Genomic DNA, 17,841 nt, shown 5'->3' on the forward strand with positions numbered 1-17,841 from the left:
ACTCTTAGGTTTGGACACCACCAAGGGGATCTTAGGGTTAGATACCACCAGTGGGAGTCTTAGGGTTAGGCAACACCAGGGGTGTCTGAGGGTTAGGAAGCGGTAGAGGGTTCTGTGTGAGAGAAGGGTTAGGTTTAGTTGTAGTAAAATATCGGTAAAACGTACCAAAACTTTACTATCCCAATCCAGCAGTAGAATATTGCTAATTTTAGCAATATTCTACTAGTGGTAATCCCCTGCAGTGTTTTTTTCCAGGCATCTTTATTTCATGTATGTGTTAGGCTATGTTCAAAGTAGGCATTGCATTCCCTGTAAAAGCAGGACTGCAATGCAATAGAGAGTAAAAGTGGCACCATATGTTATCTGCGTTATGTGTTGCGTACCATGAAACATACAGTCAATGAAAATGATGCTTCACTGTCACAGTTAATGTGTGTTTTGCAGCAACATACTGCATGCAGAGCATTGGGAAGCTGCACACCTGTTAAACCACACTGCACCAGCTGCACTGTGAATGTCGCATAGGTATTACATTAGAGTGCAACATTCCACATTACAATGTGGCTGCTACACGGCACCATTTTGAAAGTAACCTTACTGATTGGGATTTGAGCTACTTCCACACTGAAATGTGTTGGTCAATATAATTGCATCCCAAATGAGATGGGAATATTTTTTAATGGCATGCAGTACACTGGCACGTCAGCAGTGTGAGCATTTACAGTTGCAGTGAAGCATTTACTGTAAGCTACATATACCAATCTCAATTTGTTTGCAATGGTGGAAAAGTAATCTGAGAAGGCCTATGATGGGGGAAGAAGAGTGTGTAAAATATTTGGTAGGATACAGTCAGTCAATCATTTCCTCCTCTCTCTCTCTACAATGTTTGACTCTTACAGTACTTTCTAATACAAAATCATCAATATTTATTAGACAGTCTACTGAGACTGCTTTTAATGATCATTATAAAAGTGGATTTTTAATATTTGGTGATAAGTATAATTAAGGATCACTTTATTGGTCAAGTTTATGTGATTAAATTAGAATCCATATAATGTAACAAATGAACAAATGTAACTTAGTAACGTCATCAGTTTGGTTAAAGATTACATCCAGAAAGAACTAAAAAAGTAAGGAAAAAACAAAAAAGCAAAAAATAAAAATAAAAGAAACAAACAAAAAACACCATCCTGATTGAACCCGCACATATCCCATTTGATCCAAGCGAAGGCAAGAAACCCAACAATGCCTGTGCCAATTAGCCTTAAAAGGGAAAATTCCTTCCCGACTCCAGATGGCAGTTAGATAAATCACTGGATCAACTCTCTCAGGAATTACCTAGTAATTATAACCGTGGATGCTCTTCAATGCAAGGAAAGCCTCTAAGACCTCTTTAAGTACAAATATAGAATTTTCCATAACTACTTCCTGTGGTAAGATCTTACAGATTTTAACGCCTCTCAATGTGAAAGACCTTTTTCTAAATAGATGGCAAAATCTGTTTTTCTTCTGTATACAGATCATTTTCACTGTCCATTGTGCATACCTTGGGACAAAAAGCTTATCTGACAAGCTTTTGTATTGCCCTCTGGCCAGAAGCGAAGAGGGAAGGACATACTGCGCACACAGGGCACAGTATGTTCGGGGCAAAGGTCACCAAAGTCGCCGGGACAACGGTATGCATATTACAATAACGGCAGCAGACGGAGGGGGCCAGGAGGAGCGCCCGGTATGTACATTTTAACCCCTACACACTGCAGCTATCATTTTTACCAGAGCCTTTCGGTTCTGGTATCCTTTAGGGCCCATTCACACTTGAGCGTTTTGCCAGCGATTTCAGCAAAACGCTCAAATGCTAGCGCTTTTCAAAGTGATAGGGTAATAAATGTATGGGCCCGTTCTCATTTGGGCAATTGGCGCTAATCACCACAAATCGCCCAAAAAACGCTAAACGCAAATGCGTAGCCTTCACCATTTTCAAGTGATTTCCCGGCGATCGCGTCTTAGTGCTATAGAAGCACAAAACCGATCGCTAAAAAATCGCCAGGTGGGAATGGTGATTTTTTTGGGGGGCGTGAATCGCCCAAAAATGTCGGAACAAAACGCTAGCAAAATCGCTAACATTTTTCGATCAGCAAGTGTGAATGGGCCCTTAATGTTTCTGAGCTGTTTCTAGTGTTATCTCCATGGTGATAAGGCATGTAGTATTCACTAAACAATTTACCTCAGGTAATCCTAAACTTAACTCTTCTGTCTTTAAGTTAAGGAGAGATCTCTAAAGTTAACATTTCAATCCTTAAAATAACTACAGAATTCTAAAGTTAAAGACAGGCTGTTAATTAACTGCATGTGAAAATAACTACAGAGGAGGTAACTTAAGGACTGAAGTGATAAGATAACGCTCTCAGGCCCATATGCAATACCATTTTTCTCCTAATTTAGGTGATAATTTTTCATCTTCTCTTTAAAATAACTTTTCATTGGTTCACAGTTAAAAAAAGTACCAAAATTAGTAGAAAAGTACAATCAAATCGATTTTGAATATTTTCTTGCTTGTTGGGGGATTAAAAGGCATTTTATTGACAAGGTGTGAAAATATCAACTTGGAGAAAACGAAGGTGAAAAAATGAAGAGCATATGGGCCTCACTTTGAAAACTTATTTCAACACCTTAATAAGGCAAGATCTATGTGTGGTGGTAAGTTAAGTTTAAGGTTTAAGTTTAACTTAAATTTTCTCTTGCCTTATTAGCATCAGCATGATCTTAGTGAATTGAGGCCATTAAAGGACCACTCCCACGAAACATTATATTTTCAAACATCCCCACAGTAGTTATAGCAACCATAAAGAATATTGACAGTGTAATTTATTTCAATTTCTAGCATGGCCCTTTAAAGATCCATATGGCACTGTATACTGCACATGTCAATCCCTGCACTCCCGCTGACGGACTTCTGTATCTATAAATCCATCACAGGGGAAGCCTGGTCAAGTAACTGATGGTATAATCCTTCCCTCAGCCCCAGTCTTTCCCAACTGCCATAAATTCTCCTGCTATCTCTCGGCTGACCAGGTCCCCGCAGCCCCCACTCTCTGCCCAAGAATTCAGTAGATAGCTTTCAGCACAGCGCAGACATTGCTGTGCAATAAGATGCTCTAGCTAGCTCCTCTCCCCTATTCAGTCAATGTAAACACTGCTGCTCTGTCTGCTTCTAATGACGCGCAGTCCTGTGACAAAGCGTCATTAGATGCAGCCACAGCAGCAGTGTTTACATTGACTGAATAGGGGAGAGGAGCTAGCTAGAGCATCTTATTGCACAGCGATGTCTGCGCTGTGCTGAAAGCTATCTACTGAATTCTGGGGCAGAGAGTGGGGGCTGCGGGGACCTGGTCAGCCGAGAGATAGCAGGAGAATTTATGGCAGTTGGGAAAGACTGGGGCCGAGGGAAGGATTATACCATCAGTTACTTAGTTTCTGACCAGGCTTCCCCTGTGATGGATTTATAGATACAGAAGTCCGTCAGCGGGAGTGCAGGGATTGACGTGTGCAGTATACAGTGTCATATGGATCTTTAAAGGGCCATGCTAGAAATTGAAATAAATGACACTGTCAATATTCTGTATGGTTGCTATAACTACTGTGGGGGTGTTTGAAAATATAATGTTTTAAACAATTAAGGAAATAGGCACAATATCTGGCTTTGTGATTAATCCCCAAAAGAGTGAGCTCATGCCGCTTTCATCCAAAGCAAAGACCTCCTCATGGTCCACCTTGGGAGTTAAAGTAACAATGAGTAGTATTAAATACTTGGGAGTGAACATATCCAGAGACCCTACACAACTCTATCATTTAAACTACTTCCCACTGGTGAAAAACATTATCTTACAGCTAGAGAGGTGGCAGAATTTACCCTTGGGTTTTGCTGGGCGTGTTGCCTTGGTCAAAATGATATCAATGGGCAGACTATTGTACCCCCTGCAGACAATCCCACTCCTACTGAAACATAAAGACGTTACAATGCTTGATGCTGCCTGGTCTAAATTTATATGGAGAGCTAAAAAAGCTAGAATTTCAAAAAGCAAACTGTCATTACCTAAAATAATGGGGGGACTTAACCTCCCCTCTATCAGGGACTATAACCTAGCCTCTCTCCTCCGCCACTTCCACGATTGGACTACTGCCAGAGAAAACTACTCAAATACTAAGTTAGAACAAGAGCAGGCGCTACCCTGGTCTCTTACAGGCCTTTTACATGAAAAGATGTGTAATCTTCCAATTAGACTGAAACACAATATTATATTTAGGGATACCATTGCAGCCTGGAAAGCAGTTAGGAAAAGATGTATGCTCTCCTGGCAATTTTCTTAATATCTCCCTATTTGGGGGAACCCCAATTTCCCATCCAGTACTCAACAAAAAGCTTTTGCAAATTGGGACGACAAGGGTCTTAAATGCTTGGGGAATATGTTTAACTTACAGGAGGGTAAATGGTGGTCATTTTTAGAACTGAGGAAAAAATATGGAATTCCCCCAGGGGATTTTCTGGCATATGCCCAAATTAGATCTATGGTCAAACAAAATCTACACCTCCATGAATCTATCATGAAGCCCACAAAATTTGATAATATTCTTAAACCTGAACTTTCTATCCGACCCTTAGCTGACTATTATTTAGCAATCCGCGCTTTAGATAGCCAACATAAAGCAGACGCAGCAATGAAAAAATGGGAAGACATCTTAGTAGAGGAAGGGGTGGGATCAAAAATCTTGGAGGGCAATATGATAGTCAGACAGGTAATTAAAGATGAAAAATGGCGTTCCTCCCATCTGCTGTTTATACATAGAGGCAAATATGCCTTCAATATTAAATATAAAGTGCCCCCCCCAAGGCTACAATTCATGGTGCCCAAAATGTAAAACTAAAAACGCAGATCTGATACATTGCATGTGGTCTTGTTCTAGGGTCCAGGTATATTGGGACAGAGTTCTTCAATATGCAAACAAAACTTGCAAAAAGAAAATTTCTAAACAGCAGCTGCTTATGCTATTTAATTATTCTAAAAGTAATTCCAGTGATCATCGAGATAAACCATCAGAACTTTTTCATATTATACTAATAGCAGCTAGACGGACTATTCTTAACAAGTGGCTTGACCCAGGAATACCAGATTTAAAAATGCTACAACAGGAACTCTTGTATGTTTTCAATATGGAGAGACTAAATACTCATCAAGCACTGGAGACAAGAACAAAAACCTTTTTCAAAACATGGAGAAACTTTATTTTGAGCCAATTCACTTCTCAACAGATAAATGCTCTGATGAGAGACTACAAGTTGACATCCTGGTACTGTTTGGAAGATCTGGGTGGAACTTTGGGAAGGCTAAAAGTATAAAAAGTAAAAAGATGAAACCGAAACAAATCAAGAGGGGGAGACTAGTAAGGTATTGCGTGAGCAGGGAGGGGAGGGAGGGGTGTTATTTAGGGGTAATTTTGAAAATTGTGCATATGATACTGATTTGTGTCACCATTGTGTCTGTTTCAAAATAATGTCATGTGCATAAAGCCAAATAAAAATTGTTTAAAAAAAATATAAAAAAAATAAAAATTGAGGTCACTTGCTCTAGTAAAAGTCACAGATTTATATCCATTTCTAATCCAAACCCTTCCACTCTGTGCCAACTTCTCAGCCACTTATTTAACTCTGTTAGGGCCCTTTTCCACTAGCAATTAAATTGCGGAGAAAATCACTCCGTGACCCGATTGCGCTTTTGTAAAAATCTAATTGCGGTAGTGGAAAATACCTACCGCGATTCCTACATTATTTAGCAAACCCTAGCGATTTAAAAATCGCTAGTGATTTGCGTTTTTGCGATTCAGTATCACAAATGCTAATAGTGGAAAAGGGCCCTAAGGCCGGATCCACACTATAAGCGCTTTTGTAAGTGCTTGGGCTTAATTAGTGCTTACTGAGTGCTTGTTAAAAGAATTGCTCCCATTCACTCATTAAAATCGCTGTGAAAATTGCTGCGATTGTGTACACGTAAAATGTACGCAATCATGACAATTTGTACATGATTTTTACCGCAATTTTAATATAAATGAATGGGAGCGATTTTTAAACAAGCGCTCAGCAAGCGCTAATTAAATGCAAGCGCTCACAAAAGCGCTTCTAGTGTGGATCCAGCCTAAGCTCCTGCTGCCTTTCTGGAGAAGTATGTGGCACATGTTGTTGAATCACAGAATAAGAGCTCAGTAATATTAAGCAAATTATGGAGAACCTATTTAACAAAAAAAAAAAAAGAAAATCAACAGAAATGACAAAGGTAAGTACGTGGCACACAGGACCAGCAGACAGAACTTGACTAAGGCTGCATACACAGATCCAATTTTGGCTGGACAAGGATTGGCCAATTTTACTACATGTGTGTAGTATAAAAGCCAACAGATTTTGATTATTATTGATAGATTGTACAGTTAAGCTATCATACTACATGGAGTTGGTAAAACTGTTCAGTCATTGGCCAAATCAAAATTGGGTATGTGTACTAGGTTAAAGAGAACCTGAACTGAAAATTAAAAGTCAAAATAAACATAAACATGTCATACTTACCTCCTGTGTAGTCTACTCTTCAATCTCTTTCTCCTCTCCCGCGTCCTGTTTGTCCACTGTGATCAATGGAATTCTCCGTCCTCCATTTTGAAAATGGCCATTACCCAAAACAGCTTCCCGGTCAGCACACTGTTAAACTGTAATATTGCCCACTTGAGCCATAGGGAAACATGGACATTTCCTTGCACATTCAGTTGTAACTGACTGCAGCTGATATATAACTGACAGCAACTGGTATATTTCAGTTCTGACAAAATATTGTCAGAACTGGAAGGGATCACTGGAAGACGGAAATGGGGAGCTTCTGAAAGGAACTGATGATGAGGTTAGTATGTAATATACATTTGCAGCTACATGATGTGTTTATTTTAAATAATTTTTCTCACTTCAGGTTCCCTTTAAGAAATGGCTACGGATCCTCACACTGAAATCAATAAAATTAAATGGATATAGAAGCCTCCATAACACTCTCATCTCAGGTTTCCTTTAACATACAACACAATGAAAATTGACAGCAAATCAAATATGCATAGCAAATTGTCATCAAACATGCACTACTATGCAAAAATGAAAGAAGGGGAGAGTCATTGTTGCCATGAAGCCACCATCCCACATCTGCATCTCACCATCTCATAAGACAACCTTTTGAAATCCAACAAGTGCTATGACCCTGGGTGAAATACAACCCAACGACAAACCTTCTGCTCCAAACAATGCTCTTCCTGCTGAGTTGGCTGGTGAAACAGTTTTGTTGGCCACAAAGGGTCAAAATAAAAGTGACCTATCTCTTATACATTGACACATTCTTTGTCTACTCTCTACCTATTACCTTACCTCATCACTACCAGTTAAACTTGCCTAGTTCCAAATGTAATTTGCTCCCTTTCAATTTCCCTATACTTGGCGCTTAACCCCTCCCAAATCTTGTTCTATCTTTCTTCTCTCACTTTCTCTAATCCTCAATACTGCTAAACATTTAGGCAGATGAGCACCAAGCTCTAGCAAGCTAACATTATCACAGGCAGTTAACCACAGAGCAAGACAGACTTAAATACTTAAATTACCCAATCAGTGGCCAGCCACACAGACAATCCACCAATCACACAGTGCAATTCCAATCCCTGCCTGAGCATCAACTGATTCTAGCATGTCAGCTGATGCTAAGCACGCCAACGCCTGAGAGCATACAATGGACAAGGGTAGAGACGCGCCCGCCCACTAAGTTTGCCATCACATGCATACCGGAGACCGGCAGAGACGTCGGTGCCAAGACACTGTGCCCGACACCCAGAAGTATATGGGACATTGCGGGCACTAGTGTTGGGCGAACACCTGGATGTTCGGGTTCGGGTCCGTTCTGCCGAACATGGGCCAGATGTTTGGCATGTTCGGCCCGAACCCCGAACTCTATAGAAGTCAATGGGACCCCCGAACATGCCGCTTTTGGGGGCCCTATGGGGTCGCAGGCATAAGGGGGGAGCATGCCCCGATCGCGGGGGGGGGGGGTCGGAAATTCCCCCCACCCCCTCCGCTAGCGCTTCCCCCTCTGCCCGCTTCCCCATAAAAAAAGTTTGCGGAAAGTTAATAGTACCTGGTGTGGCTGGCTGGCAGTGACTACTAGGAGACGCGTTGAGGCCGGGCAGTGGGCGGTTCAGTGGTAGTACCCTTGTGGTACTTCCGCCCTTTCTCTGACCTCGCGTCCTCTACGTGATGACGCATATGAGGGTACGCGTCTATTAACTTTCCGCAAACTTTTTTTTATGGGGAAGCAGGCAGAGGGGGGAGCGCTAGCGGAGGGGGTGGGGGTAGTTTCCGACCCCCCCCCCCCCCCGCGATCGGGGCATGCTCCCCCCTTATGCCTGCGACCCCATAGGGGGGGCCGTATTCGGGCGAACAGGGCCTGTTCGGGCCCTGTTTGGGGGGCATTGAGTAGTTCGGGTGAACCCGAACTTAAAGGCCGAACACCATCAGGTGTTCGGCCGAACTCGAACATCACCCGAACAGGGTGATGTTCTGCAGAACCCGAACAGTGTCGAACACTGTTCGCCCAACACTAGCGGGCACACACAGAAGTTACATTTGGATTACATGGTGTTCCTAAGCACCCAACTTGTTGCATGTGTAATTAGCTGCATAAAGCAGGAAGCATTTTTATTCATTTTAAACACATGCATAAATTTAGTAACCACTGTGTTTTGCATGCACATAAAAAAGTGAGAAGGCTGAATTAATGTATACTAATAATTCATATAAAACATTCACTATAAAATAATAATAATACCCACTACAAAACAAAAAAAATACTGAAAAATATATATTTTTTAATAATTCAGTGTATGCTTTTGTATGCATATTTCATTCAGTATGCTTTTGTAATACATTTTCTTTTTCACACTTTGTAACTAAATTAGAGATTATGAAAAAAAAGATAATTTAGTCTTTTAACAGTTTCAAATGATTACATGCCTTGTTAATCTTAATATGATGAGATTTTATCATTTGATATAATTTAATGTGAATAAATGAATATGTCTTTTAATATTCAAAGTAAAAATGTCACAGACTCCCAGACAGCAATCTAGTTGTATATTTATTTAGTCCATTCATTAACCCTCAGTAGTTCAATGCATTTCTTCACACCTGTCAAAATATATTGTGTTTCCTGATTGTTTCACTCCTTTGTATCAGTCTGTCGAAAAGAAAACTTGCTAAAATGTATTACACCATAGAGAATATCGAGTGTATTTCTGTGTAAAGCACTTCAGCCCGATATTAACAAAAAATATTCTTTATAGTTGAATTCATTATTTATAACTTCAATTAACCATTTAAGCTTTATGGACGTACTAGCTACATCCAGAAGGCCATACGCGCTCCCGCAGCCAATCGCGCTCAAGCACTCGTGCTCCCGGCATGGGAGAGTAAGGTCTGTGCACGCCCAATAGAAGCCGTTCATTCATTACGTTGTTCTTCTATGCATAATCACTTCATTCTACTCTGCATGTGTGGACCTAACTTGTGCATACCCAGTTGGGATGCACTCATACATAGCCGGGAGAATGGCAAGAAGGAGATGGTCCTGGGTACCAAGGGTGAGCTCAAACAGAATCTGGAAAAGCCTCTGCTTCATCCAGAAACCCACTGTGGTAATTATTAAAATCCCCCCATTACAGGTTTGCTTTAACCTCCTTGCCGGTTCAATTCATGCCGGCAAGGAGGCAGCGCAGAACTTTTTTTTTATTTTTAACTTTTTTTAAATCATGTAGCGAGCCCAGGACTCGCTACATGATAGCCGCTGAGCGGCGGCATCCCCCCACCCACTCCGATCGCCTTCGGCGATCAGAGTAAGCAGGAAATCCCGTTCAGAACGGGATGTCCTGCAGGGCTTCTCCGGTCGCCATGGCGACGGGGCGGGATGACGTCACCGACATCATGGACATTGGGATGTCATAAGGAATCCCGATCCACCCCTCAGCGCTGCCTGGCACTGATTGGCCAGGCTGCGCAGGGGTCTGGGGCGGGTGGGGGGGCGGCTCAGCACGGCGGGTAGCAGTGAATCGGTGGGTGGCGGCGGCGATCGCGTACCACTCGTAGCTAGCAAAGTGCTAGCTGCGTGTAGGGAAAAAATATGCAAATCGGCTCAGCGGGGCCTGAGAAATCCTCCTGCGCAGGTTACCCCGAGCTGAGCTCGGGATAACCAGCAAGGAGGTTAAAATAATTATAGTCATAAGGGACCTAATGCGGTGTTGCATACACACACACACACACACACACACCCCTCTTCCTCTGTTAGAATTGTTTTTTAAAGTCATTATTATGGATTCATGCAATATCATCTTGTTCTGAGATACTATACAATGATTTATGAAATTTTTCAGAATTCATTTGTTTGGTCTGTCTCAGCCTCATGCATGAAATTTCTGATCCAGTTTTTATTATAACATGTTTCTGCTGATGTAGACACACGTTGATGTGTCTTATGACAATGTATTCCTATCAGCCAACCTAAAAAAAGGCTCTCTAACTTTTTCTCCAAACTGTTAAAGTGGTGCTGAGTTGTTTACCATCACGCCATGCAATTAGAGAAATTGTGTGAACTGCTGTTCTTACTGAAACAACAGTTCTCATAAAACACATTTTATTCTTTGAAGCATGCATTCTCAATAAGAAAAGGGAAAAACAATTGGCCCAGTTGCCCCTCTCTTTAGGGGTTTATTCCTAAAAATAAATGGCAGATTTGTTTTCAGCATTGAATTCAAGCCAAATCAGGGCAAAAGAATCTAACATAGTAAAAATATAATCAGAGGTTACATTTAATAAACATTGCATGTAAAAATGTTCAGGGGATCCAAAGACCCAGGCTGCTGAAATAGAATGTAATTGTAATGTAAAGTAAGCTAAGCTCTTGAACCTTTCTACTGGTAAATCGTTAAACTGAGAATCACAATCTTACAGAAGGAAGTAGTTATGGTAAATTCTATACAGCATTTAAAGAGGGCTTAGTTGCTTTCCTTATATTGAAGGACATCCACAGCTATGATTACTACCGGCAGGTTATTCCTGGCCGAATTGATACATCAATTTATCTGACTGCCAGTGCCAACTGGAGTAGGGAAGGATTTTCCCCTTTTAAGGCAAATTGACCTTAGCCAAGTTTCTTTACAATTTTAATTGTAATGACATTTCAGGGAACTTCTTTTTTGAAGTTTTACATTTTTAAAGGCATGAAACTTGCTGTGTAATCCAGGTACCTCAAGGACTATACAGACGCTCTAACAGTCCTCACCCAAAATATGTATTTAGAGACCACAGAAGTTCAGTGTTTTCCTTTTATTAAAAAAAAATAGTTCCGGGTTGTTAAAAATGTGAATTGTGTGTTGAAATGGATATTATTTGCAAATAAATTAGGACAATTTTCTACAGACCTGTGCAGTGCACTCTGGCAGAGGTTATACGATTTTACTGCAGTATAGATATTTGTTGATTAAATAGTATACATTAGAACCTGCGATCTGCGTTATCTTCCCATTCTGTTATCTCCCTGTCAGTTTTCCAGTGATGATAATAATACAAGTGAATTTTTTTTTCTATCGTCTTTATAGTATGCATAGTCAGAACAGTTACAGAACAAAAATATGTAGTGATAACTACCACTGATTGTATTAGTATCCAGTATTACAATAAACATGGTGATTTTTTTGCAGAAATATTTATTTAAAAAGGTTGTCCTGCAGATGTTTCTGGTCAGTAGGGTCTGAATCACACACCTGAAACAAGCGTGCAGCTTGTCAGATTTTAAATCAGAAAAATGTGATCTGCATGCTTGTTAAGGCTCTTTGCCTTAAAGTATTAGAGTCAGTGGATCAGCTGGCAGCCTGTCAATGTACAGTACACTATTTAAAGGACAACTGAAGTGAGAAGAATATGGAGGCTGCCATATTTATTTCCTTTTAAACAATACCCGTTTCCTGGCAGCCCTGTTGATCTATTTGGCTGCAGTAGTGTTTGAATAATACCAGACACTAGCATGTGGATAATCTTGTCAATTCTGACAATAATGTCAGAAACACCTGATTTGATACACGCTTGTTCATAGTCTATGGCTAAAAGTATTAGAGGCAGAGGATCAGTAGGAGCCAGGCAACAGGTATCTGCTAGCGCAGTCTGCCATTCTGGAACCAAGGCAAGTACAGTTATTTTGCAATGTGCTCAGAATGTTTTTTTCAGCATAATAGATGGTGATTTGGAACACGAGCAAAATCATTTTATTTTATAACACATATGAGCTATTACCCACCACAAAATTCTCCTTAAGGCTACTTGCACACCAAGACGTTGCGTTAGGTGCCACGTTAAGGTCGCATAACGTGCACCTAACACAACGTATGGTGCTGCAAGATAGGACGGTAGAGTGAGCCGCGTTAGGCGGCTCTATCCCTATAAGGTCTCCCAGAGTGGCGCTGATTGGCCGGCGGGACCACGTGATGCGGAGCGAGACACTCCGCATCACGTGGTCCCGCCGGCCAATCAGCTGCCGCCAGTGCAGTGATTAAGTAGCCATGTGCGCGGCTACTGTAGCTGGCTCTCCCCGCCTCCTCTCTGCCCCCCACTGAGCATGTGCAAACAGTCTAACGCGGCTATAGCCGCTCTAACGCCGTAGCATGCTGCACTTTCGGGAGAACGTGCAGCATTACATGTAACGCAACGTGGGCTGTGTGAACAGCCCACTTGTGTTACATTGCTGTGCGTTGGGGGAGCGTTACAGGCGCACTAACGTGCGCCTGTAACGTCCCTGTGTGTAAGCAGCCTTAATGAATAAATTAACTTCATTAAATCATTATGCTTGATCAGTTTCAGAGTATCATCATGGATCAGTATCTGTCCGCTAGATGTACATGCAAGTGGGGCTAGTTTCCTTTAAATATAAAACCTGACATTTGCAGAAAAATATTACATTTGTTTGAAATAGAGAAATGAGTTATGTGCTGTACAATTCTATTGTTTTTTGCCCACATCATTCTTCCTCATATACAACGCTTTCAGGACATGCATATAGCTATGACGGGTATTACTGAACTCTCTGGACTGGCACCAACACAAGGTAATAAAAATGTTTGTTTTTCCATCACATATTGCCTGTATGGAACAATCTCAATACATTGTCCTTTCTGCAATAGCTGGGTATTCATGCATAATGAATTCATGTTAGCTGATGCTGGCAAAGAAGATATAACGTGGAAAATACAGAGCACACCCAGGTTTATGATATTGCAAGAATCTTCAGTTAACTAAGAATGGTTGCTTTGCATGTATATTAAACATTTTAGAAGATGCTGAATTGACAAAAAAAATGTTTTATAAAAATGAAACAAGACAATAATGTCATGGTCTTAGGTTAGGGAGATACAGTATGCACACATACCTCTTCATGCTTTCAGAGATACATATGCAACCCCTTTCCCTTAGTGTTTTAAGTGATTGGTCATCCAATCATGTGATATTCTTTAGGCTAAGTACACACATGCGAAAATTCTTACAGACACATCCCTAGCCTTGAGGCTAGCGATGTGTTCTGCTGCTTTGAAGGGGGGGTGCAGGGACAATGATTAGCATATGATGGCGTGGCTTCTATTGGTGGGGTGGGTTGAAAATAGCATTGTGATTAGTTTTGCTTGGGCATTGGGATTTATTAAGGATAGGATTTGATGGGACGGTTCCTTAATGCGGATTTGAGATGAAAAAATAAACTATAACAAGTAACTTGTCTATATACAGTCTCTTATCTAAAGTTTAGATAATTTACACAGCAAATCTAGCTGCAAACAGCTTCAACAGAATATGATTATTTCTTCCTGTGATACAATGACAGCGGCCATGTTCTGTTTGTAAACATTACACACAGGCAAGCTGATCTGCATCTCCAGCCCTCAGCCTTCCTCCCTCCTCCCCTCTGCCTCTGAAATCTCTGGCTAGTAACACCTCCCCCTCCACCTGCCCAGACTGAGCTCCCATAAGCCCTTGCTACTGTCTGAAAATGCCAAGGCACTCTGAAAAGCCGTGGGCGAGGCTTGTTTAGTTTATAGGGAATTAGTATCAAAACAAAAACAAAAAAGTATTTGGCTTGAGGAATGCCCTATAAACTATATGAAAGGAACACAATTATGAAATGAGTAAAAGTTTATCTCGGATCTACTTTAAAGCCTACGCAAGATTGATCAGCTGCTACTGTACATGCATAACAATTGTGAGCTGAATTGTTGTTATTGTCCTTTTCGGCCGACGGTTATCACGTGCGCAAGATTTTATCACTGGAGCATCTGCTATCAATTTACTTTACAGATAGTAAAAATGTGTTCCATAAAATGTTCTATATTACAAAAAAACAAGACAAAACGTCAATTAGCAGATCTCAGTTAGAGTAAAATTCACGTTTTATTTTACCACATAAGAAAAAGTTATCCTTGACTGCAGACTGAAAATCAATTTATTCCCTGGATCAACACAGTAATATTCAACAATGTCTGGCAGACATGCTTGTGGCTTTTATTATGATTGGAAGACCTCTGAACCCTTCTTGAAATTCTGTCACAGTCCACATTTCCAGCTTGTGATTGTGACAGGGCACCAGAGTAATTTTCAAAGCTTTACTATACACGTATCCTCATGAATATCTGCAAAACACTATCTAAAATGCATGTTTCAAATTAATTTGGTGTGCTACAAACACTAAATATTCATCGGCAAGGATCAGAAAAGAGACATACTTTCTGCTGAAAAGTAGAAACAGAATTGATAACATCACTACTGCAATATTTTTTAATTAGACTCACTTATGTTCCAATACTCAGTTTTTTTAGTTGAAATATTTTTTTCTAGTGTTGAGGTGCTTAGGTAAAGATGAAGGTAGCACATTTTAACAAAATTACAGCATGTATCCCTATATGGAATAAACAGCCTTGCAGTGCTGGGTCCCTTGGCTCAAACCAGGCAAGGACACTATTTGCATGGAGTTTGTTTGTTCTCCTCGAGTTTGCAACAGTTATCTCAAACATCTAAAAAACATACAGAAAAGTCAGATAAGTTAACACCCCCCCCCCCCCCCCACACACACACACACAATTAAAAAATGGCCTTAGACTGCAGTAAGACAATAATTGGCTATGGTAGGGTTTAGATTGTAAATAGGAATGAGTGAAAACGCCTCTGGCAGTCTCACTGAAATGTATTTGATCTTAAAGAGAACCTGTATTGAGTAAAATTATTTAAAATAAACACATGAGGTAACTTCAAATAAACATTACATAGTTACCTTGCCATCAGTTCCTCTCAGAAGCTCACCATTTTCTTCTGACAATGATCCCTTCCAGTTCTGACAACATTTTGTCAGAATTGAAATATATCAGTTTCTGTCAGTTATATATCAGTTGCTGTCAGTTGTAGCTGAGAGGACAACTAATGTGCCAAGTAATGTCTATGTTTCCCTATGTCTCAACTGGGCGATGTTACAGTTTAACAGTGTGCTGACCAGGAAGCTGTTATGGGGTAATGGCCATTTTCAAAATGGAGGACGGAGAATTCCCTTGGTCACAGTGGACAAACCGGATGTGGGAAAGGAAAAAGGGATTGAGGAGTAGATTACACGAGTGGTAAGTTTGACTTGTGTATGTTTATTTTGACTTTAATTTTCAGTTCAGGTTTTCTTTAAGGTAGTACTAAAAATTGTCATTAAAGCTAATCTGCAAATTATATTAAAGTCACTGAGACACTTTTAAAGCTTAAAAGCAAAGCCTAACTCTCACCCTATACATGTTAAAGCCACCAGGTTTGCTAGGTATGTGTAGGAGAACAGTGGCAACAAGGAGTCAAAATGGAATGAAACTTAAATATTTTATATTGGAATGGGCAATAAAACACAGTATAATTATTTAGTATTTATATAGCTCCAAGCCTCCAACATCCTCGCAGTGTTGCACAGAGTATATATCGTCTTGTCACTTAACTGTCCCTCAGAGAGGTAGTGGTAGTGGTGGGTGTCCAGCGCTTCAAGGTAAGTATTCCAACCACAAAGCGAGAGTTACACCACAATATAACACAACTGTGCTCGGTTTGAATTGTACAGTAAGTTAATGAGAACTAAAGAAGCATTTGTTTACCCTGAAGATTTACAGTTCTCTATGTTGGTCATACCATACAGCTGAGCAGAGATGGAATGCTATTTTCTTTTTACTAGATGCAGGAGCAGTACAGCTCTGAAAAAAGAAACAAGCGTAAGAACAGGGCCGGTTCTCTCATGATGCAAGGCGAGACATTTGCATCAGGCGCAGAGATTTCAGGGGCAGCAGATTTGTACTGTGTGTACCTTTCTGAGAAGGAATGGAGTGGCTGAGGGTGAGCAGTTTGTTTGTCACAGACTCACAGCCAGCCAGTATGCTATTGTGTGGAGCTTCAGCATGTCATGTGAGAGCATTAAATGAAGCAGAGTAAATTGTCAGGTGCTGGGAGATCATTCCAAATCGGGAAGGTGGGGGCGCATCCTCACAAGTTTGCCTCAGGCAACAAAAAGTCTAGAGTCGGCCCTGCCAGAGCACTACAAGTAACTTGCTGTCTAACCTATGTAAATCTCTAATGAATAAATGCTGTAGCTGACACTGACTGTTCTGCTCTCAGTACTAGGTGTATTTATTTACATTTTGAAGCTACTAAACATGATTGACACAAGTTCAAGCACTTTCTAAGCCCTCAGGGTATGTGTACTGCATGTTATGAAAATAGGGTTTAAGGTAAATTTATCGCTTATTTAACCTAATTAAACTAATTTTCGGGCTTTGGAAGGTAAAGGTGTAATCTTAGCTAATTATCTTTTTTATTTTTATTTTTATCAGTTTACACTGTGGGATGCATTGTGCCCGTCCTTGCTATGGCACTACATGATATAATCCTATGACTTCAGCTGACTCTGTGATGCCACTTCATAGGGTTAATAGTTTAGTCAAAAGTACAGTAACAGGAAGAATAAGAAAAAAACGGAAAAAATTCATTATTTCTTAGTTTTCAGCCATTATAGTTTTAAAATAATACATGCCTCCATAATTAAAACTCATGTATTGTATTTGCCCATATGTCCCGGTTATTACACCATTAAAATTATGTCCCTATCACAATGTATGGCGACAATATTTTATTTGGAAATAAAGGTGCATTTTTTCCGTTTTGCATCTATTACTATTTACAAGTTTAAATAGAAATATTTCATCTTTACATGGATATTTAAAAAGTTTAGACCCTTAGGTAAATATTTACATTTTTTTTTATTGTAATGGTTTTTTTTTGTTTGTTTTTTGTATTAAACATTTTATTTGGGTATTTTTGGGAGTGTGGGATGTAAGCCATAGTTTTATAATGTCAATGTGTCTTGAGTTTTATTTTTTCACTTGTAGTTGTAGTTTTACTTTTTGGCCACAAGATGGCAGCCATGAGTTGGTTTACATGACGTCACTCTAAGCATAACATACGCTTAGAGCGACGTATGGGGGATGTTACAGCCAGAAAAAGCACAGCTTCCGAGAGAAGCTGTCGCTTTTTCAGCGGGGGAGAGCAATCAGTGATCGGGCACCATAGCCCGATTCACTGATTGCCAGGCTAACGAACCGCTGCCGGGAGCGCGCGTGCACACGCGCGAATGGCCGCGGGAGTGCGCGGACGCGCACATGGCCTCCCGGGCGTAGCTA

General features: G+C 40.5%; 1 protein-coding gene across 6 annotated transcripts in view; it reads right to left on the reverse strand.

The window, feature by feature from the left end:
* The window catches only part of CNTNAP2 (contactin associated protein 2), a 2,604,396-nt gene that overhangs the window by 2,271,821 nt on the left and 314,734 nt on the right, over window positions 1-17,841 (reverse strand). The window lies entirely within an intron of this gene.

The sequence above is a fragment of the Hyperolius riggenbachi genome, chromosome 5 (genome assembly GCF_040937935.1).
Source record: "Hyperolius riggenbachi isolate aHypRig1 chromosome 5, aHypRig1.pri, whole genome shotgun sequence".
Classification (NCBI taxonomy): Eukaryota; Metazoa; Chordata; class Amphibia; order Anura; family Hyperoliidae; genus Hyperolius; species Hyperolius riggenbachi.